The 17,916-nt window shown below is 48.0% G+C and overlaps 1 protein-coding gene across 4 annotated transcripts in view; it reads right to left on the bottom strand.

Moving 5' to 3' along the window:
* The window catches only part of LOC119164969 (uncharacterized), a 507,466-nt gene that overhangs the window by 208,436 nt on the left and 281,114 nt on the right, over positions 1–17,916 (bottom strand). The window contains exon 1 of one of the 4 annotated variants that reach the window (XM_075873427.1): positions 10,517–10,748. The exons of the other annotated variants lie outside the window; for them this stretch is intronic. The gene's annotated coding sequence lies outside the window, so the exon portion shown is untranslated. Of the gene's footprint in view, positions 1–10,516; positions 10,749–17,916 lie in introns of those variants that run through there. 4 annotated transcript variants of the gene reach the window in all.

The following is a 17,916-nucleotide window of genomic DNA, read 5'->3' as shown; positions in this document are numbered from 1 at the left end:
CAGATAACACGGATTCATCAAAAAAACAGAAAAAAACTCAGGCTTTAGAAACAATAACATTTTCTTCGATTTGTTGAAAGCTTTTTTTTTTTTTGATGGGGTATGATTGACGTCCGGTAATGAGCTTCGCCAACCACGTTCAACAACCATATACTTATGCCCATACTGTCAGCGTTAGCAAACGTTTGCAAACAGAAGCTTCTGTTGGCTGACCATCGGCTTATATTGGCTAATGGTCTTCAGTTTTCGCGGTTAAGTTATATACCAACACAGCAATTATTTCTTATGAAAAACAAACAGAACAAAGACTGGCCAAACAAGTCGTAAAACAACTCATTTATAAAATACTTCACGCAAATGACACTTTGAGTACGGGAAATTCAGCGAAATCGTTTTGCTGTCGTTGTTCCACTGGCAATAATGAAAACATTCAATGTGTATCTGCAACGTCGGCGTTGTCGTGCTGTCCATCTAACGACGGCGCATGCACCGCTGCCGCACAATGAGTGAGTGGATGTGAAAAAAACTCAGTGGCGCTCGGCTACAAAAATCATACAAAGCAAAGTGTACGTGTACACGCCGTAAAGCTCGCGATCAGAGGTGAAGCTAGGACAGCACTCTTCCCGTAGCTGCTGCAGCATCACAGTCCTGCACATGCACGAACGCATTCCTTAAACACGCTAGCAGCCATCATTCGTACCAAACCTCTGTAAAACCGGCAAAATTTCTGAAGCCCTCAGCTGCGGCGTCTCTCACAATCATATGGTGGCTTTGGGACGTTATACCACGCATATCCATCAATCAAAACTGGCATCGGCCTGCGCGGAAGTGCAGTAGCTGAGTGAGCACTAGTCCGATACGACTTATATTCTCTTCCCGAGCATAGTTAATCCGCTTCTTCTAAATATGAAGCCGACAACAATTCATCATAGAATCCAGCTGCCTTATTTACTCGATTACTACCAACACTAATGGTTCCTTAGTTTTGGCTGCCCCTTGTTACAGCAGTAACGTTTTTTTTTTTATTCAATCCAATGAATGTCAGTTCATTTATATTACACGCCCTCCACTTGCACTCTTCTCCATTTTGGCGATGAGCTCACATGAAATGATACCACTAGTTGAAGAAATCAGGGAAACCTAAAGCGATGCACGATTCCGAAGCTCGTCTGACCATGTGTTCTCACGCTGCAAGCCACGTTAACCGTGGCAGTGGCAGTAGGTACATTGGGGAGGAATCCATGTCATTGCTGTCAACAGATAATTAATTAGCTGTACGAATTCATGATACCAATACACAATTACCTTCAGTAGTTTGGCGATTCTCCATGTCTCCCGCGTGGTTCAGAGGTTGGCGTACTGTGCGACGTTATGGCACGTCGCGAATGCCGAATGGTCAAAGTTTCCGATGCATTACACTACGACGCGTCTTATAGTAGTACCGTGGTTCTCGGTACGTGAAACCCCGCAAATTCTTATGAAAAAGAACGCCTTAGACGCCGCAGCGACAACACGAAAGGCGCACAAGTAATCATTACGTTATGATGTAACCATATGACGTAATCATAAAGTCACATATTGAGAAAGAGTGTGACGTCCTGGTGACATCACACCTCGTGACGTCCTGATGACGTCCTCACACGATTGGTCAAAAGTGGCTCGGTCGTGGGGGCAGGGCAAAACGACGTTAGGCACGGCAATAAGACGGGAACTAACAACGCTGGACACGGGACGGTAAAACAACGACAGACAAGCGTATCTCGGCGGACTCAAAATCATGAACCGACTCACTCGCACTCACTCAAACTCAGATCGAACCTTGAGTCCGAGTGAGTCCGGTGGTCCTGGGACAAGTTAGTTTTGCGACCTTCTCTGTTGTTATTTAACCGTCCCGTCTCAGCGCTGTTCTTTACAATCCTAATCACGTACTAACCAACCCAGTTAGACGCACTCATGATGTGCAGGAAGCTTTAGGGGGGAGAAGGGAGGGGGGGGGGCGTGAGAGGATAACTATACATCGACTCCAAAGAAAAAGAAAATGTGCTTTCGCCTTTTAGCCGTCTCAGGCGAATACACAGTGAACCCAGCGTGTTTTATTCGTTGAACACATTTCTTGGGAACCAGCTGCACGGAACTGACGCCACACCGATGCGACAGATAGATGGAAACAGGAAGGCTGACCGAGGGAAAGCACAAAAACAGCGCGGCGACGTCGATAGAGCCGTGCCAGAGACAGGACACGCTCGTTAAGCGATGACCCCGCTTCCCTACAGCCACCTCGGGCCCTAACTCTCCGTTGGGTGGCCTCTCGGCCCGGTCGCTAAGAGCTATTCATGCACTGGCAGGGTCATTATCCTAGTGACTTTTACTCGGCTCACTCACGAGTGCTCGCTAAGGTAAAGGGGGGGGGGGGGCAAAAAAAGAATAAGTAAGCGGTATCCGCATTGATGGACGGTCGGAAGGAAAGGCGACGAAGAAATAAACTGACAGAAAGCGAGAGAGAGAGAGAGAGAGAGAGAGAGAGAGAGAGAGAGATCACAGAAAAAAAAACCGGGAGGTCAACCTTAGTTGCAATTTTCTCGCTTCGTATTCAGCTGCAAACGTTAGGTAACTTGTGTCGCGGGCGATCGCAGGGTCGTTCACTACAGGGAGCCGAGTATCACCACAGCGTCACCACAGCTTCCAAAATAAGCAAATATTCACCATGGCTGCAAAAAATAAATGGATGCGATTGTGTGCTCCTTACAATAGTATTATCTGGGGTCTTACGTCTCAAAAGTGAGATATGGTTACGAGAGACGCCGTAACGGAGGACTCCCGAAATTTCAACCATCCGGTGTTCGTTAAGGTGTGCTGATATCGCACAGCCTCTATAGCCGTTCACCGCGGCCGGGATCCAACCCGAAAGCTTCGAGTCAGCAGCGGAGCACTGCATCCAATGATCCATCATGGCGGACGGCGGGTTTCTTACAAATGGACTGCATTTCGTGCGCGATTTTCCGTAGAGTAAGTGTGGAAACAGTTCTTATCTAAATGCAACAGTACTTCGTGGTAGTCATTATGGCCGAAAGGTCGCAGGTTCGGTTCCTGCCCGCGGCAAACCATCTTTTCGTGTACTTTTGCTTCTTCGGATTTACATTAGAATTACTGCTAACGACATTCCCTACACTTTCCTTGGTATGATTGTCTGTTAGATGTCATTAGCATTGTGTCGAACAAAGAAAACGAGTTCTTGAATCAACACTTCCTTTCTTCATTCAAAGCGAGGGTCTTGTTCTAGCAGACTTTGTGACTTCAGGAGGTATTGCGACTTCAGGTAGCAGACTTTGTGACTTCAGGTGGTATTGTGACTTCAGGTAGCAGACTTTGTGACTTCAGGAGGTATTGTGACTTCAGGTAGCAGACTTTGTGACTTCAGGTGGTATTGTGACTTCAGGTAGCAGACTTTGTGACTTCAGGTGTGACTTCAGGTGGTCAGCTGCCTGCCAGCTCGTAACAAGTTCACGAGCTACGGAACACCAAACAAGCAAATAAAGAGTGTTCCACACTCGCCGTCATGAATGCTGGTGGCGCTGACTGACGCTCCCACGTTTAATGCACATATATACCGCAAACCTTGTCCCCCCGTCCACTGAGTGGACGGGGGGAAAGCCGCTGTCGTTGCTTAGTTGGTTGGGCATTGAACTTGTTATTCGAAGGTCGCAACTTCGGTCCCTGCCCACGGCAATTAACTTATCTTTTCGTGATCACTTCTCTCTTCACATTTACAATTACTTCTAATAATTTTTTTTTGTATTGTGAACGTTAACAATACCTGTGGAATACGCCAAGCGTACAACGTACCAGACTACCTGAACAAGTTGCGCCTCAGAAAGTCAAGCGTTTACGATGCAGTAGCGCAAATATTGTTAATGTGAACGCATCGATAAATATTATTGGCGTGAGAGGTTGAGGAAGGGAAAGAAAAGTGAATAGGTGACTTAAACTGCAGTAGGCAACGTAATAAAATGCTTCCGGCGGTAATGTCGCTTTCTCTGTTCGGTCTCCCGTAACTTCACAGTCAGTCCTGCTAGTCTCCTCGGTTGGCGGTCAATTCTAGTTGTACCATTATGTTAGTCTCATTATCTCTGAGTCATTATCGCTCTAACTCCTAATTCGATCATTCTCGATCGTTCGCTAAAGGAAAGGCAGGAGAACAACAATTAAGCTAACGTAATTAAATTAGATACACCCTCGCATGGAGAGATATGTGTAATGAGGAAAACGATCAACGAAAAGGAGGGAAGATAACGACAACTGAGTTCTGTGCGCCCCGCGCTTGACGAAACGCAACGAAAGAGGAAGATTAGATCAAAATAATGAGAAACAGTGATTAGGTGATATTCGCTGGAGCAGTGAACGTAATGAGCTCGTTCTCGTCTCTGCGCTGTACGTTTAATAGAGAGAGAGAGAGAGAGAATGAATATAAGAAATGTAGAGATATTAAGTAGACTACGTCCAGTTTGCTACCATAAACGTGGGGAGAGGGGAGTGAGCGAGTAAAAGTGTTCGCTTCAAGGAAAAAAATTTGGAGGAAAAGAACGGCAGGGCGGTTAACCAGTTTATAGGCAGCCGGTTTCCTACCCTGCGCATGGGAGGGGGAGATGAAAGATAGAGAGGAGAGAAGGGAGAGAGATAAACACGGCACATTAGGCAGCACACGCGCACACACTCAGTCATAGTCCAGTCTTGTATTTCGCGGTGTGTGACATTGCTGTTACGGCCGCTTGTTCAAGCCCGTGTCGCGTAGGAATTTCAACAGTGCTTTGGCAAAGCGCGAAATACGTTTATGGGGTACCGACCCCAAAATTTCCGGTTCTCTCGACTGCCACAAATGAAAGGTTAAAAGGTTAAGTCATAAAGAGCGTAGAAAACGTACTGGTACGCGTGAGTGCACAATGAAAAATCAATTACGATCGGCTTTTGAAGGCTCGTTTTGGATCCTACACTGTTCCTTGACGTCACGACATGTTATGACCTCATCATCCCGTGCTCGTCACGTGACGTTTCCCCGGTCGCTCCACTCCGTGTCTCTTTCGGTAACGTACAAGCGGCCATTTTGAAAATATTTCGTGCTTTACGTAATCACAACCTTCCACACTAGTGCATGACGTCAGCAGAATCGATACTGTAGCCCGACACCCTGATAGCGCGAATGTCAATAGCAGCGCCATACTAAATTTGATTTGAATGTCCATAAATAAAGCATCCCAGAATTAACGCCTGCTCAGAGCCGTGTATGTTTAAAAAAACTGCATAGCAGAGTACAGTCGTTTACAATATCATTAGTCTTGGTATTCTGCTGATGACCCGAGTGAAGGGGATAGCATTTTTTGTAACGCGAGATTATAATATATGCTTTATACTGGGGGAAATGAAACTGTTGTCGTAAGCGCTAAGTATGCAGCCCCATATCATGAGCGCCTTCAATGATTGCTGCTTTTGTGAAACAAAGATAAGTCTTGTCTTGTGGTGCACATAAACAGGTGTTTACGCTGGCTGCGTGCCTTCGCCGAACAATGCCTTCATGTGAATTAACCAGGAAGCTTAGGAGGAACAGAGCGAGATTAAGATTGGGTATAGGTGGTACGGGTTCAATATTGCAGAAACAGCGTGATGAAAAAACAACAAGACTTGTTCAGGTGTCTTCAGTGTTTCCGTTGTGCCCTTTATACTATATACAGCGCAATGGTGACTAAAATATTTGGCCAAACGGGGGGGCTGACTGAAAGTACAGACGAAAGGCGTAGCTATCAGCAGGTAAAAGAGGGCATTCATACATCTACGGAAAATAATGCAACAGTGATTACAAATGTGGAAAAATAAAAATCGACCACCATCTTCGAAGTTGCAGCTACAAAAAAGGTGCAACAGACTTGCGGTTTACCGCAATGGTAACATCTATGCATCTAATGCGGTCGCAAAGTGAATTTGACAGCAAAAGCTGTCTCTGTGGCAATTGCTACCATTAGCAAGCAGTTTATATGCAACTCCAAAGGACATGTAGAAAAAAAAGACCTTAACGGTGTTTAATATGACTCTATTTTGCTTTTAACAAGATTTAAAAGAACTTGACCACCGAGAACACTATCTTCATACTTGGTTAACCGACAATGAGCCTGAATAATGACATTAAAAATTATCTAAAAACGTTCCTTGTAATCTAGGAATTTTTCGAGGGTCAATGTAGGGGTAAAGCCTTGTCCTAGGTTGGCATCGCTGATGCTGGACTCCCTAGACGTTCTTGAGGTCACTGAAATACGCAAATTCGATTCGATCGTATGCCTCTGCGTTAGCAGTGATGGCTGTGAATAGAGTCTTGCATTTACTTTCGGGTTTTCTCCGACTGTAGATCTTTAACAAATATTTAAGTAGATTTAGAAAGCAAGCTCCCGAAGAAAGAGCTTCCACGTCCTCTTACACATTCGCGACCAGCTTGAATTCAACCCCCACCCCCTTTTTCCTGAAAATAAAAAAAAAGAAAAAAACAAAGCGAGAACAAGTCACTGGGGAACCCTCGTAAAGATAGACACGCCACGACGTTTTACAAACGACTACAGGAACTGCTTTCACGAAGCTTATACTGTATTTACGGAAGTGCCCGGGAATGTTGCAGGGCACACTGCTTGTTGTCGGCCAAGCATGCAGGAACCGCGGGGACGAATTATTTTTGGTCAAAGAGAACTTGGCCCTAGTCCAAAAGGTCGTGACGCCGGTTTAGACGTTCTTTACTTGCGCCAGCACGGCCTCTAGAAGAAAAAAATAAAAATAAAACGGGGACATTTTCGATAAGGAAGCGAGCCTAGAAGGACAAACCGGGAGGCTGCCTTCGTATACAGCCTGCTCTTAAGTGCGCTCATCCGATACAACGACGCTATAGATAGAAAGTTTTGCGGGGGTGCAAGCAACACTGGAAGACATGTCCTGCGGGCTCTTCGTATCGACGCAGATGTACTTGCAGAGAGCTAGCTGTCGTGAGATCGCGTCGCCATTGTGTGACGCCTGTGGTGGAGGTGCACAGGGAGTCCGCCTCGAAGGATCAGTGGCTATGGTGCTCGGCTGCTGATCGGAAGGTCGAGGGTTTGATTCAAGCCAGGGCGGTCAAATTTCGTGGGAAGCGAAACGGTAGAGGCCTGTGTATTGTGCGACCTCTGTGCACGTTGAAGCACACCCGATAGTAAAAAATTTCCACTACGGCTTGCCTTATATGGTGATATGGTGGGTTCGGTACCCGAAACCTTAGGTATTTTGAAGGTGCACTGGGAAAGGAGTAAAACAATGACATGCAACTTTCTATAAAGTTTATAAAGGTCCATATTTACGAACAACGTGGAATTTCGATCGACACTCCAGCGAACTAAAAAGGTTTTTAACCCATTCCGAGTTATTAGGCCAAAGAGTGGTTTCTTTTTCGTGCTGCATTTCCGATGGAGGCGGAAATGTTGTAGGCCCGTGTACTCAGATTTGGGTGCACGTTAAAGAACCCCAGGTGGTCAAAATTTCCGGAGCCCTTCACTACGGCGTCTCTCATAATCAAATAGTGGTTTCGGGACGTTAAACCCCACAAATCAAATCAAATCAAATCATTCTTTATCGTGTTCTCCACCCTTCCTAAGGCGCTTCTCTCTTCTTCGGTCCTTTTTTCTTCGAAAACTCGTGGACAACGTCGGCACTGAAGCGTTGAGCTTATCGTGCTTTCGCGCTTTTTTCCCACACCCTGTTATCTTCTCTCGAACAGTTGAAAACGCTCGAAACAAATTGAAATCAATTGGTCACCCACGATAACCACACGAGACAACGGAGCAGGGGTCTGCGACAGCATAGAAAAGCGGTGTAATCGACAACTTACGACTGATGTATCTCGCATATAGACCAATCGAGCGCAACTTTCCCACGAGGTCACGTGACTAGGCAGCCGGTGTCCCACATTGTGCCGAAAAGACAGAAAACACCAGGAAAAAATTACGAGGTCGTTTTTTGTACTTTCGAAAGTTGTTCAGGAGCCGTTTGGATTTCTCGGTCGCCAATGTTTTGAGTGCAGAGATTCGTCGGTACTGGTGAAGTACGTTACTGTGACTGAATCACAAACGTGAATACATAAACCGATTGGTGTTCAATATTATATCAGTCCGTCCAAGCAGTGGGCCTTGGACCTGATGTGTAAACGCTACGATGACGCGAAATCTCAACGAAATAAAAAGCGTCCCTGAATATCACCATCACGTGGTACTTTATGTGAAACGATGAGACCGTTTCTAAGGCAACGCTTCGATGTTGCTTGCTCGCCACGCAAGCTAGCTAGAAATTCCAGAGAGGAGAGCACAGCCCCTAATTTCCTCCTTTTACCAAGTGCTCTGTCGGTATCCGTGGAAACGTTGCGAACACGGCAACACGATACCGTCGCGATCATGCGAACCTGAAACCCCGTTCCTTCTCCCTCATCACGTGATGTCTGTAATACCAATGACGTCAGAAGCGCATCGCCGGTTCCCATGGCAACATTGCGAACCCGGTTTCGACATCCGGATGGACGGGAAGCTGTCATAATACCCCCGTCCCTATCGCTTGGTGTCATCAAAGTCAGAGACGGCCTGTTAGTGGCGCGGTTTCCTTCGCAACTTTCTGCACACGGCACACTCGACGAACGTTATCGGGCCGCATACATTCTCCATCACGTGGTATCCCAAAAGTCAATGACGTCAAAGGCTGTCGGTTGCCATGGCAACTTCATGCACGGAGATCGCCAAGCCGATTTGGTCGGGCGTTTTCGCGCAGGTATAGCGATTATTTACGTACGAGGAGCACGCTCAGCTAAGCCTGCGCGCATTGATAACCTAATGCAGCCTGAACGCCTGTGCAAGGACCCGGCAATAGCGACGCTTACGCCGCCACGCGGAATGCGCAGGAAAGCGTGAAAAGGGAGAAAACGAGAGACACATGCACAATGACACGTGAGCAGTGGTTCACGCAAGCCTGTTTCACGTCCCGCCCGCCCATTACCGCGCACGATGCCAAGGCCTCCCCCGCTGACAGCAAAACAAACACACGGTGGCACCCTGCACAATTCCTGCATAACCTTTCAACAGCGTAAGCCTAATGGCTACGTCAGGGCAGCTAGGAAGGAAGAACAACCTTTGTTCACGCCAAGCTGGGGCTCGGTTCTCGCGATAAAAAAAGAGTAGGGGGAGGGGGGGGGTAGTCACCGGCAATGGCCTCACACAAATTATCTTTGATTGATTGATTGATTGATTGATTGATATGTGGGGTTTAACGTCCCAAAACCACCATATGATTATGGGAGACGCCGTAGTGGAGGGCTCCGGAAATTTTGACCACCTGGGCTTCTTTAACGTGCACCCAAATCTGAGCACACGGGCCTACAACATTTCCGCCTCCATCGGAAATGCAGCCGCCGCAGCCGGGATTCGAGCCCGCGACACAAATGATCTTTGGCGACTTTTTTTTTTTTTGCGAGCCTTGGCACCCAACTAAGGAGTGTGCAGGTATATCGTGGCAGCAGAAAGCACAGGAACGGGTTGATTCGTGCAACATGGGGGAGGCCTTTGTCCTGCTGTGGGCATAGTGATGATGATGATGATGATGATGATAGTGAGCCTACGCATGAATCTAGGCTCCTCTCACAGCTGTCGCTATCCTAACCAGAGAGAAGAAGAGAGAGAGAGAGAGTGAGAAAGGAAAGGCCGGGAGGTTAACCAGATATTGGCATCTGGTCTGCTACCCAGCGCTGGGGGTGGGGAAGTAGGGGCAAGAAAGAGGGGTTAGATAGAAGAAATTGCGCAGGTACATACCTGGGGCGATCGCAGTTGCTTATTCTCGCGACGTTAAGTACTCCTCCCATTTCAGCAATGCAGCGTGCATCTGACACATTTCAGCATAGACTCCCAAATCACTGATCAGTCTGACTCAATATTTTACATAGGGCAGACAAATTTTCAGTTCTCGGTATAAGCGAAGTATCGACGTTAGCGGCGAAGCAGTACTTTAAAAGTTGGCTCTCACGCATGGGCGAATGGCCGGTCGTAACTTATTAGAAACGCATAGCGATCGCCATACATGCACGCGTTTGTACAGAGACGTATTTCACTCGATCAATAAATTCATTCGCACGAAGGCAATCGCTACAATGGCGAGTCGATTTCGAACGCCCGCGTATAATCGTCCCGACGACAAAAACTCGGTCACACACCGCGCGAGTCTCCCGCAGCCCAATCTCGGAGGCCGGGCGGCCCGAATCCGAAACCACGGCATCGTGCGCACGAGCCTCAAACGCCCCAAACACTCGCCAAGTGAGATAAACATTGATACGAAAGAAAAAAAAAACTAGACAGAAAAAAAAGCGTATCGCACACAGACGACATGAGGGAATGCTAAACCACCCATATTTTTGTCTCTCAAAAGAAAGCAAATAAAAATCACTCAACAAAAAAAAACACAAGAAGGGAGCGCAACTACTCACCAGAGAAATCAAAATCCGCGAGAGTTATTCCAAAAGTCCCGAAAACTCGGCGAAACGGGTCAACCGCGCACACGCGCGCTTATGGCACAAAGGAAGTGGTGCAGACAGGCCAGACGGTCCACGGCAAACGTGATTTGGTTCCACAGTGGATGAACTACGGCCCGAAAAGCACACCGCAAACTTTCGTCATCGAAACTGCGCTATAGAGTCTGCTCCCGACACATGCGTACAGCAGAGGCGCGTTGCAGATAAAATCTGGTGCAGCGGCTGACGGCTGCAGTGGGGTGGGGTGGGGGGGTGCTGCAATGGATGACGGTGGTGTTGGTGGAAGCGGAGTGTCGAAAGGGGGTATGGGGGTGTAGGTGTACGACTCTGCAAAGTGAGCATCCGGTGTGTGCACCGAGGCGCTCCTCCACATCCAGAAAAAACATAAAAACGAGGATGAAATCAGACAGAGATGCGCACAAGCTCGGGCGAAATAGCGAAATCGGACGAGGTATACTGGCGTCACTACGGCGGCGTACGCTATAATAACGTAGCACGCACAAACACGCGCGCATGGCATATAGTGGCGCGTCGCAAGCAGCGCAGTCCTGGCAACCGACCTCCGCGCTAAGTCACGCATCACCGCACGCAGGGGTCGTCGGCGCGCGCGCCCGGCATATATTACGTGAGCGTATGTGAACGCGCTCGGCAGCCCCCCCAATCTGGCAGCGGGGGCCGTGCGGAATTGACGGAAGTCGCAGATCGAGTGAAGTAAACAAAATATTAGGCTATATACTCTTTTCATCTTTCTTTCGGAGGGAAGTGGGTGAAAAAATGTCGAAGTGCTTCGCCCGAACTTGGAAATCAAAACGTTGCAATCTCGTATTTGTTTCAAATGAAATAATAAAAAAACAACTATGAAATCATTTCTTGTTTCGTTGCTTTTTTTTTTTAGTTCCGTTCACTCGCTGGTTTATTGACCTGTTTTTTTTTTTAGATCACAAAGCTGTGTCCTACAGAGCTGCATGTACGTGAGAACGGCAGTATCACGAAGCGACTTGTATCTTGTATAGTGCTACACTGTGCAAGTTAAAAGCTAACCGCATTGTCCAAACCTGCCGACCGATTGGTTGAATTGAAATGAGATGAATTAATTAATCGATTTACTAGTTCATTCATTCATTCATTCAATCATTCATTCATTCATTCATTCATTGGGTTCTTCATTCACTGAGTGAGTGAGTTCAGTGAGTGCAGTGAGTGAGTGAGTGTGTGAGTAAGTGCAGTGAGAGTGCAAGTGAGTGCAGCGAGCGAGTGAGTGCAGTGAGTGAGTGAGTCAGTGCAGTGAGTGAAGTGAGTAAGTGAGCGAGTGAGTGAGAGCGTATCAACCCTACAAGCATACACAATTCAGTCCAGAAAAAAACGGCCATAGACACGAAACCCTACGCGGGAAGGCTCGCGTTACAGAGAAGGCGACCGAGTCGGAGAACCCCGAGCAGTGGCCCTGTATACGTTCCATATATAAACGCCACCGCAATGGAGACGCCGTGATTAAGACAGATACGTCAGAGTGGCCGCCGCGAGGGGGCGACCTGTGCCACGTGCTCACTGCCATCTCACACACAGCCGCGTGCATATGTGATACCACTCTCCAATTCCACGCCGCGAGAGATGCAAATTACGACCGGGGCCGGCCCCGGGAAATGATTACAGCGATGAGGAGAGGAACGAGGCTTCTCGGCAGTATTTCCGCGCGTTTTGCGTAAGCGAGCGAGCGAGGGACCGCCAGCGGCGTCGCCGAACCACAGATGTGTGTGCGCGAATGTAGACGACCAACCACAAAGGGCGTGTACGCGCATGCGCACGTCGTTCCCGCACGTGCATCCGTGCGCGAAGTCAGTGGTCTGTCGTCGCTGGAAGTGGAAATCGGCCCGCCGGCTGAGTGATGATGAAACGCGAGAAGGACGGCGCGCTAGAGAGCCGGCGAGGATAGTGTGACGGAGAGAGTGAGTAAATTAGTGAGGAACGGTAGGGGAAGTCGCGTACCGTCACTTCCTCGAGCGCAAGTGGCGCTTCGAACGTGTTACCATCGCAAACTTAACGAAGTCTCTATAATTCAAAGAAATGATTGATGATCCATATGTAGGGTTTAACGCCCCCAAAACCACCATATGATTATGAGACACGCCGTAGTGGAGGGCTCCGGAAATTGCGACCACCTGGGGGGTTCTTTAACGTGCACCCAAATCCGAGTACACGGGCCTACAACATTTCCGCCTCCATCGGAAACGCAGCCGCCCCGCCGCGGTGGTCTAGTGGCTAAGGTACTCGGCTGCTGACCCGCAGGGCGCGGGTTCGAATCCCGGCTGCGGCGGCTGCATTTCCGATGGAGGCGGAAATGTTGTAGGCCCGTGTGCTCAGATTTGGGCGCACGTTAAAGAACCCCAGGTGGTCAAAATTTCCGGAGCCCTCCACTACGGCGTCTCTCATAATCATATAGTGGTTTTGGGACGTTAAACCCCACATATCAATCAATCAATCAATCGGAAACGCAGCCGCCGAAGCCGGGATTCGATCCCGCGACCTGTGGGTCAGCAGCCGAGTACCATAGCAACTAGACCACAGCGGCGGGGCATAATTGAAAGAAAGAGAAAAAGAACGAAAGATATAAATAAAGAAAGGAAGATATAAAGAAAGAAAGAAAGAAAGAAGGCAAGAAGGAAAGGAAGAAAGAAAGAATTAGAGGAAGGGAGGGCGAGAGAGACGTTTTTTTTTTTTTTGAAATATGGAACGACACATCAAGAGTGTGCGCCGTGTGCTTGATATTCGCACTACATTAAACATAGTAGTAACGCGTAGTGGTTCGAAGATGATGCACACTTTTCCTGCCGCAAGTGATACGATAGCACTTCTCAGTCTCATTGGGGGGGGGGGGGGGGGTCACGTGACACCGCATTAATACGGCGGCATGTGATGCCGTGCCGATGACGTCACAACCCTTTGACATCTAGAAGAAGGTCACGTCGGTTATTGAAAGGGTCTCACGAAGTCTCGCGTAAGGGAGAGCGTCAACATAGTCACATAAGGGCTTCGCCTTGAAGCAAAGCTTGAGCTTGGGTTGTTGGCCTTGGAAATTAGCCTGAAGTTTGGCGAAAGAGGCCATCCGCCAGGCTCTTACACGAACTGGAATAGTGCTTGAGTTACTTCTCTGCTTGATATGCTGGGTTTAACGTCCCAAAACCACCATATGATTATGAGAGACGCCGTAGTGTAGGGCTCCGGAAATTTCAACCACCTGGGGTTCTTTAACGTGCACCCAAATCTCTTTCGTGTCCTTCTTGTCTCTGTGTCGTCGTTTTGTTCTCGCGCTATAACTATCGTCATGAGCACACGGGCCTACAACAGAAGTTACTTCTCTGCTGCATACAGCCGACAAAACGCGGTACTACACACTTCGTTGTCTCTGGATATTGGTTTTCCGGGGCGCCACGTCTTCTTTCCAACTGCCACAGCATCGCGCGTGTAACGCGAGCGGCACCTGGTATCATTCTCGGGAACGAGATAAACGTAGAGAGGGGGAATGGCGGGGGGGAGCGTTCATAAGACGCATAAGCGGATATATATGAACTCCTCCCACGAGCGGCGTTCCGCGCCGAATGTCTCAGACATGCGCGACAACCGTACAGCGCAGCGAGGCAGCGAAAACGGCCGTCATCAACAGGAAGCCATCCCGTCGCGTATACGTTATATACCAACTCTGGCAACTAAAGCTGTGCCTATGCATGCGTGAAAAAAAAAAAACGTCAAGATCATCGCAGCGGAATCGCCTCCGCGGGTAAATGTACATATACGGTACGCTTAGACGTCCTTCGTAAAGCTCTCGCACGATGACGTCTGGGTTGCGTTGTTATTTTCGCGGCCCCGCTATAGTTGTACGGGGCACGTTGCGAAGCTAGAATTACGACGCGCACATTAGGGCTACGCGAAAAGTTTGCCAAGACGGACCAACGATTTTGACAGTCAGAAAAAGAAAGACAGAAAAGGTGGGTGAAAAGCAGGGAGGCAATGCATATGGTCTTACGTACGGAAACTGCGGTATCATTATGAGATGCCGTATAATATTAAAGCGCTGCGCAAATTTCGACCACTTGGGGATCTTTGACGTGCGTATCCGACTCTAAACACACGGGCCACAGACGTTTTGCATCCATCAAAATGCGCAAGAACGGAGTTCAAACCTGCGGCCTTCGGGTGGGCAGTCAAGCATAATCACAGCGGCAAGTGATTAACCAGAATAAAGAAATCGATTTGCTACCCTGCCGTGCAGAACAGTGAAAGATGCTCGAGGTTGGTAGACTCTAGAAAGAGAGAGATAAAACAGGAAAGAGAGAGCAAGTAAGAGGGAGCCCAGTATACTGCCGTAGCCAAGGAGGGAGATGGTTCAACCCCCTTCACCCGAAATTGTTCTATTTTGCATGTGTATACATATTCGCGCGCTGTTAAAAACACACGGGCGACCATGTGTAAAGCATGGTTAGATATGCCTCCCACCACCACCCCTACCGTTTGAAAAAAATTTCTTGTCTACACAATAATGATTTGATATGTGGGATTTAACGTCCCAAAACCACCATATCATTATGAGAGACGCCGTAGTCGAGGGCTCCGGAAATTTAGACCACCTGGGGTTCTTTAACGTGCACCCAAATCTGAGCACACGGGCCTCTGTCTACACAATACTTGAGCCGATCGTCACACCATTACAATCGGTCGCCATTCTAGCTCACTGTCATCGCGCAATAACATCCGTCTCTCAGAAAAGTTTGTGTGAGGCGCGCCATTGCGTGAGCGCAGCTTGAGCGCGACCTCGATTCTGCACTGCGTATATATATAGTTGTGAACTATGCCATTCTCTCTGTTCTTCGAATCCGGCAAAGTGCAAACTACTAACGACAACTGTGCGTTCACGCACGTGCAGTCAGACACATTTACGGCGATGTGTTCCGGCCACTCTATAGTATGACTTCGTTATATCTGTCATTCGGTTCTAGAAGGTCAGTCATCGATTCCCATTCATTTCAAAAAGACGACGGCTGAGGTGGCCACAACAAAGCTACTGCCACTCAGCCAGAACCACACAATGAAAGCGCAAGCAGTCTGATAATAATAATAATAATAATAATAATAATAATAATAATAATAATAATAATAATAATAATAATAAAAGAAGAAGAAGAAGAAGAAGAAGAAGAAGAAGAAGAAGAAGAAGAAGAAGAAGAAGAAGAAGAAGAAGAAGAAGAAGAAGAAGAAGAAGAAGAAGAAGAAGAAGAAGAAGAAGAAGAAGAAGAAGAAGAAGAAGAAGAAGAAGAAGAAGAAGAAGAAGAAGAAGAAGAAGAAGAAGAAGAAGAAGAATATAAAATAGCGTATGAGTTTATACGTATGTGCCAGAACGACGCTATATTTCATGCCGTCGTGAGGTGGTCCGGTAATTCTGACCACATGGCGTTCATTAACGTTCACCAACGTCGCACAGTATATAGTGCACGGTCGCATTTCGGCTCCGTCGAAATGCGACCTCCACGTCGGGGATCCAACCTGCGACCTTCGGGTGAGCCACCGAGCTCCGTAACCGCTATATACACCGCCGCGGCAGACACGACCGCGCGAACAGGCACAAGGAGACTTTATCAATATACGCGAGCTTCAACTTAATTGAAAAATAATGATAATGTATAGAGATAAGATCCTCACTATGTCTCTAGAACGAAATAATCACTCCTGCAAAGTTGGCAGATTTGCTGAACGTGTACCGTAATGTGAGTGAGTGAGTTAGTGAGTGAGGGGCAAACAAAAGATATATGACAGAATTGAGTTCACCATAGCAAGGCCGATTCCCGACCAATGCCCAAGAACTTATCTAACAATTCGTACTATATCACTCACACTATCATCATCATTATCACCATCATCGGTCCAACTACACCCGCAGGTCGCCGGTTCAATTCCGGGCACGGCGGTCGCACTTCCACAGAGGCGAAACGCTATAGAAACCGGTGTAGCGTGCCATGTCAGCGCACGTCTAAGAATACAAGGCCGTTGAAGTTTCCGGAGCCCTCTATACTATACTGCACCCCTCGTAATCATATCGCGGTTTCCGAGCGTAAGACCCACAACAACAATTATAATCACCCTGACTACGCCCCGCTGCGGGCAAAGACCTCTATAGCATGCTTCGCAAGTCAACCAGTTTCTACATCCGGCTAACTATGTAGGCGTGACTCAAGTAACACATTGCCATACAAGTGGTATTGCAGTAGAGGCATTGGGCCACGTCTCCGGTAAACTTAGGCGCCCTGCGCAAACCCAAACGAGATCCCACTAAATGACAAACCTGCTGCGTATCTCGCGAGAGTTCACGGTGGTTCACTTACCTCAAAACCTTCGGCGCAAAAGCAGGCAAGCGCGATGCGTATCAGACGCTCTGGGGCACGGACGCGGCTTAAGCAAACCTGGCATTAAACCACGGCGGCAGTCGCAAACTACATCTGGCGCCCGACATTTCGGCCGAAGGAACAGGCAGTGGGCAAGGTATAACAGCGCGTAATGTCAGTAGAATAGGTCGCGCTCTATAGCGAACGCTCTCAGCTGTGCAGTGCGCGGACTCGGAATGTCAAGCTCCCCAAGGCGACCATGCGAACAATGGCTGTCACATCCAGCTGGCACAGTAGTCAAGCCATCACACGAACACAAACAGCGTGTTTTCTTAAATGAACGATATAATTGGGTAGCAAATAAACTGAAGGAACACTATTTGGAATTTATTCAATTATAAAGTTTTGCGCAATAAGTACAGCGCGTCGTTTTAAGGGACGTTGTAGTGCGAGAGTTTCTGACTGACCTTGACCACGAGGAATTATTTAACATGCGCTTAGATTCAAGCACTACAGGTGGGTTCTTTCGTTCTCGCCTTCACTGAAATTCGGCAGAGGGAATCACACCTACGCCCTTGTGTTCATCAGAAAACGCCCTTTCAGCAAAGAGGTACGTAAGCATCGCTTTAGAAAAGCTCAGGGGGACTCGGAAGCCAGAGTTGTCAGAAAAAAAAAAAGGTCACCGTGTAACTCAGACACAGAAGGTTTTAATGGGGAGCCGATATACGCCGTGGTGGTCTTAAAGTTGCGGTGCTCGACTGGTAAGACAAAGGTCGAGGGATCGAATCCCTGCGGCGGCAGCCAAATCCCTTTGGAAGCCAAGTGCCGGAGGCCCGTGTAGGCATTACCACGAGTCATGCCGCAGTGAAGGGCTCCATAAATGTTGACCATCTGGTGTTTTCTTAACACACTCTGACATACCACAGTAGACGATTCCTTGGTATTTTGCCTAACATCAGAATGCGACCAGCGTGGCTGAGGTCG

The sequence above is a fragment of the Rhipicephalus microplus genome, chromosome 9 (assembly GCF_043290135.1).
Source record: "Rhipicephalus microplus isolate Deutch F79 chromosome 9, USDA_Rmic, whole genome shotgun sequence".
NCBI classification, from domain to species: Eukaryota; Metazoa; Arthropoda; class Arachnida; order Ixodida; family Ixodidae; genus Rhipicephalus; species Rhipicephalus microplus.
Note: the sequence above shows the minus strand (reverse complement) of the source record. Positions and strands in the feature narration are given on the sequence as shown.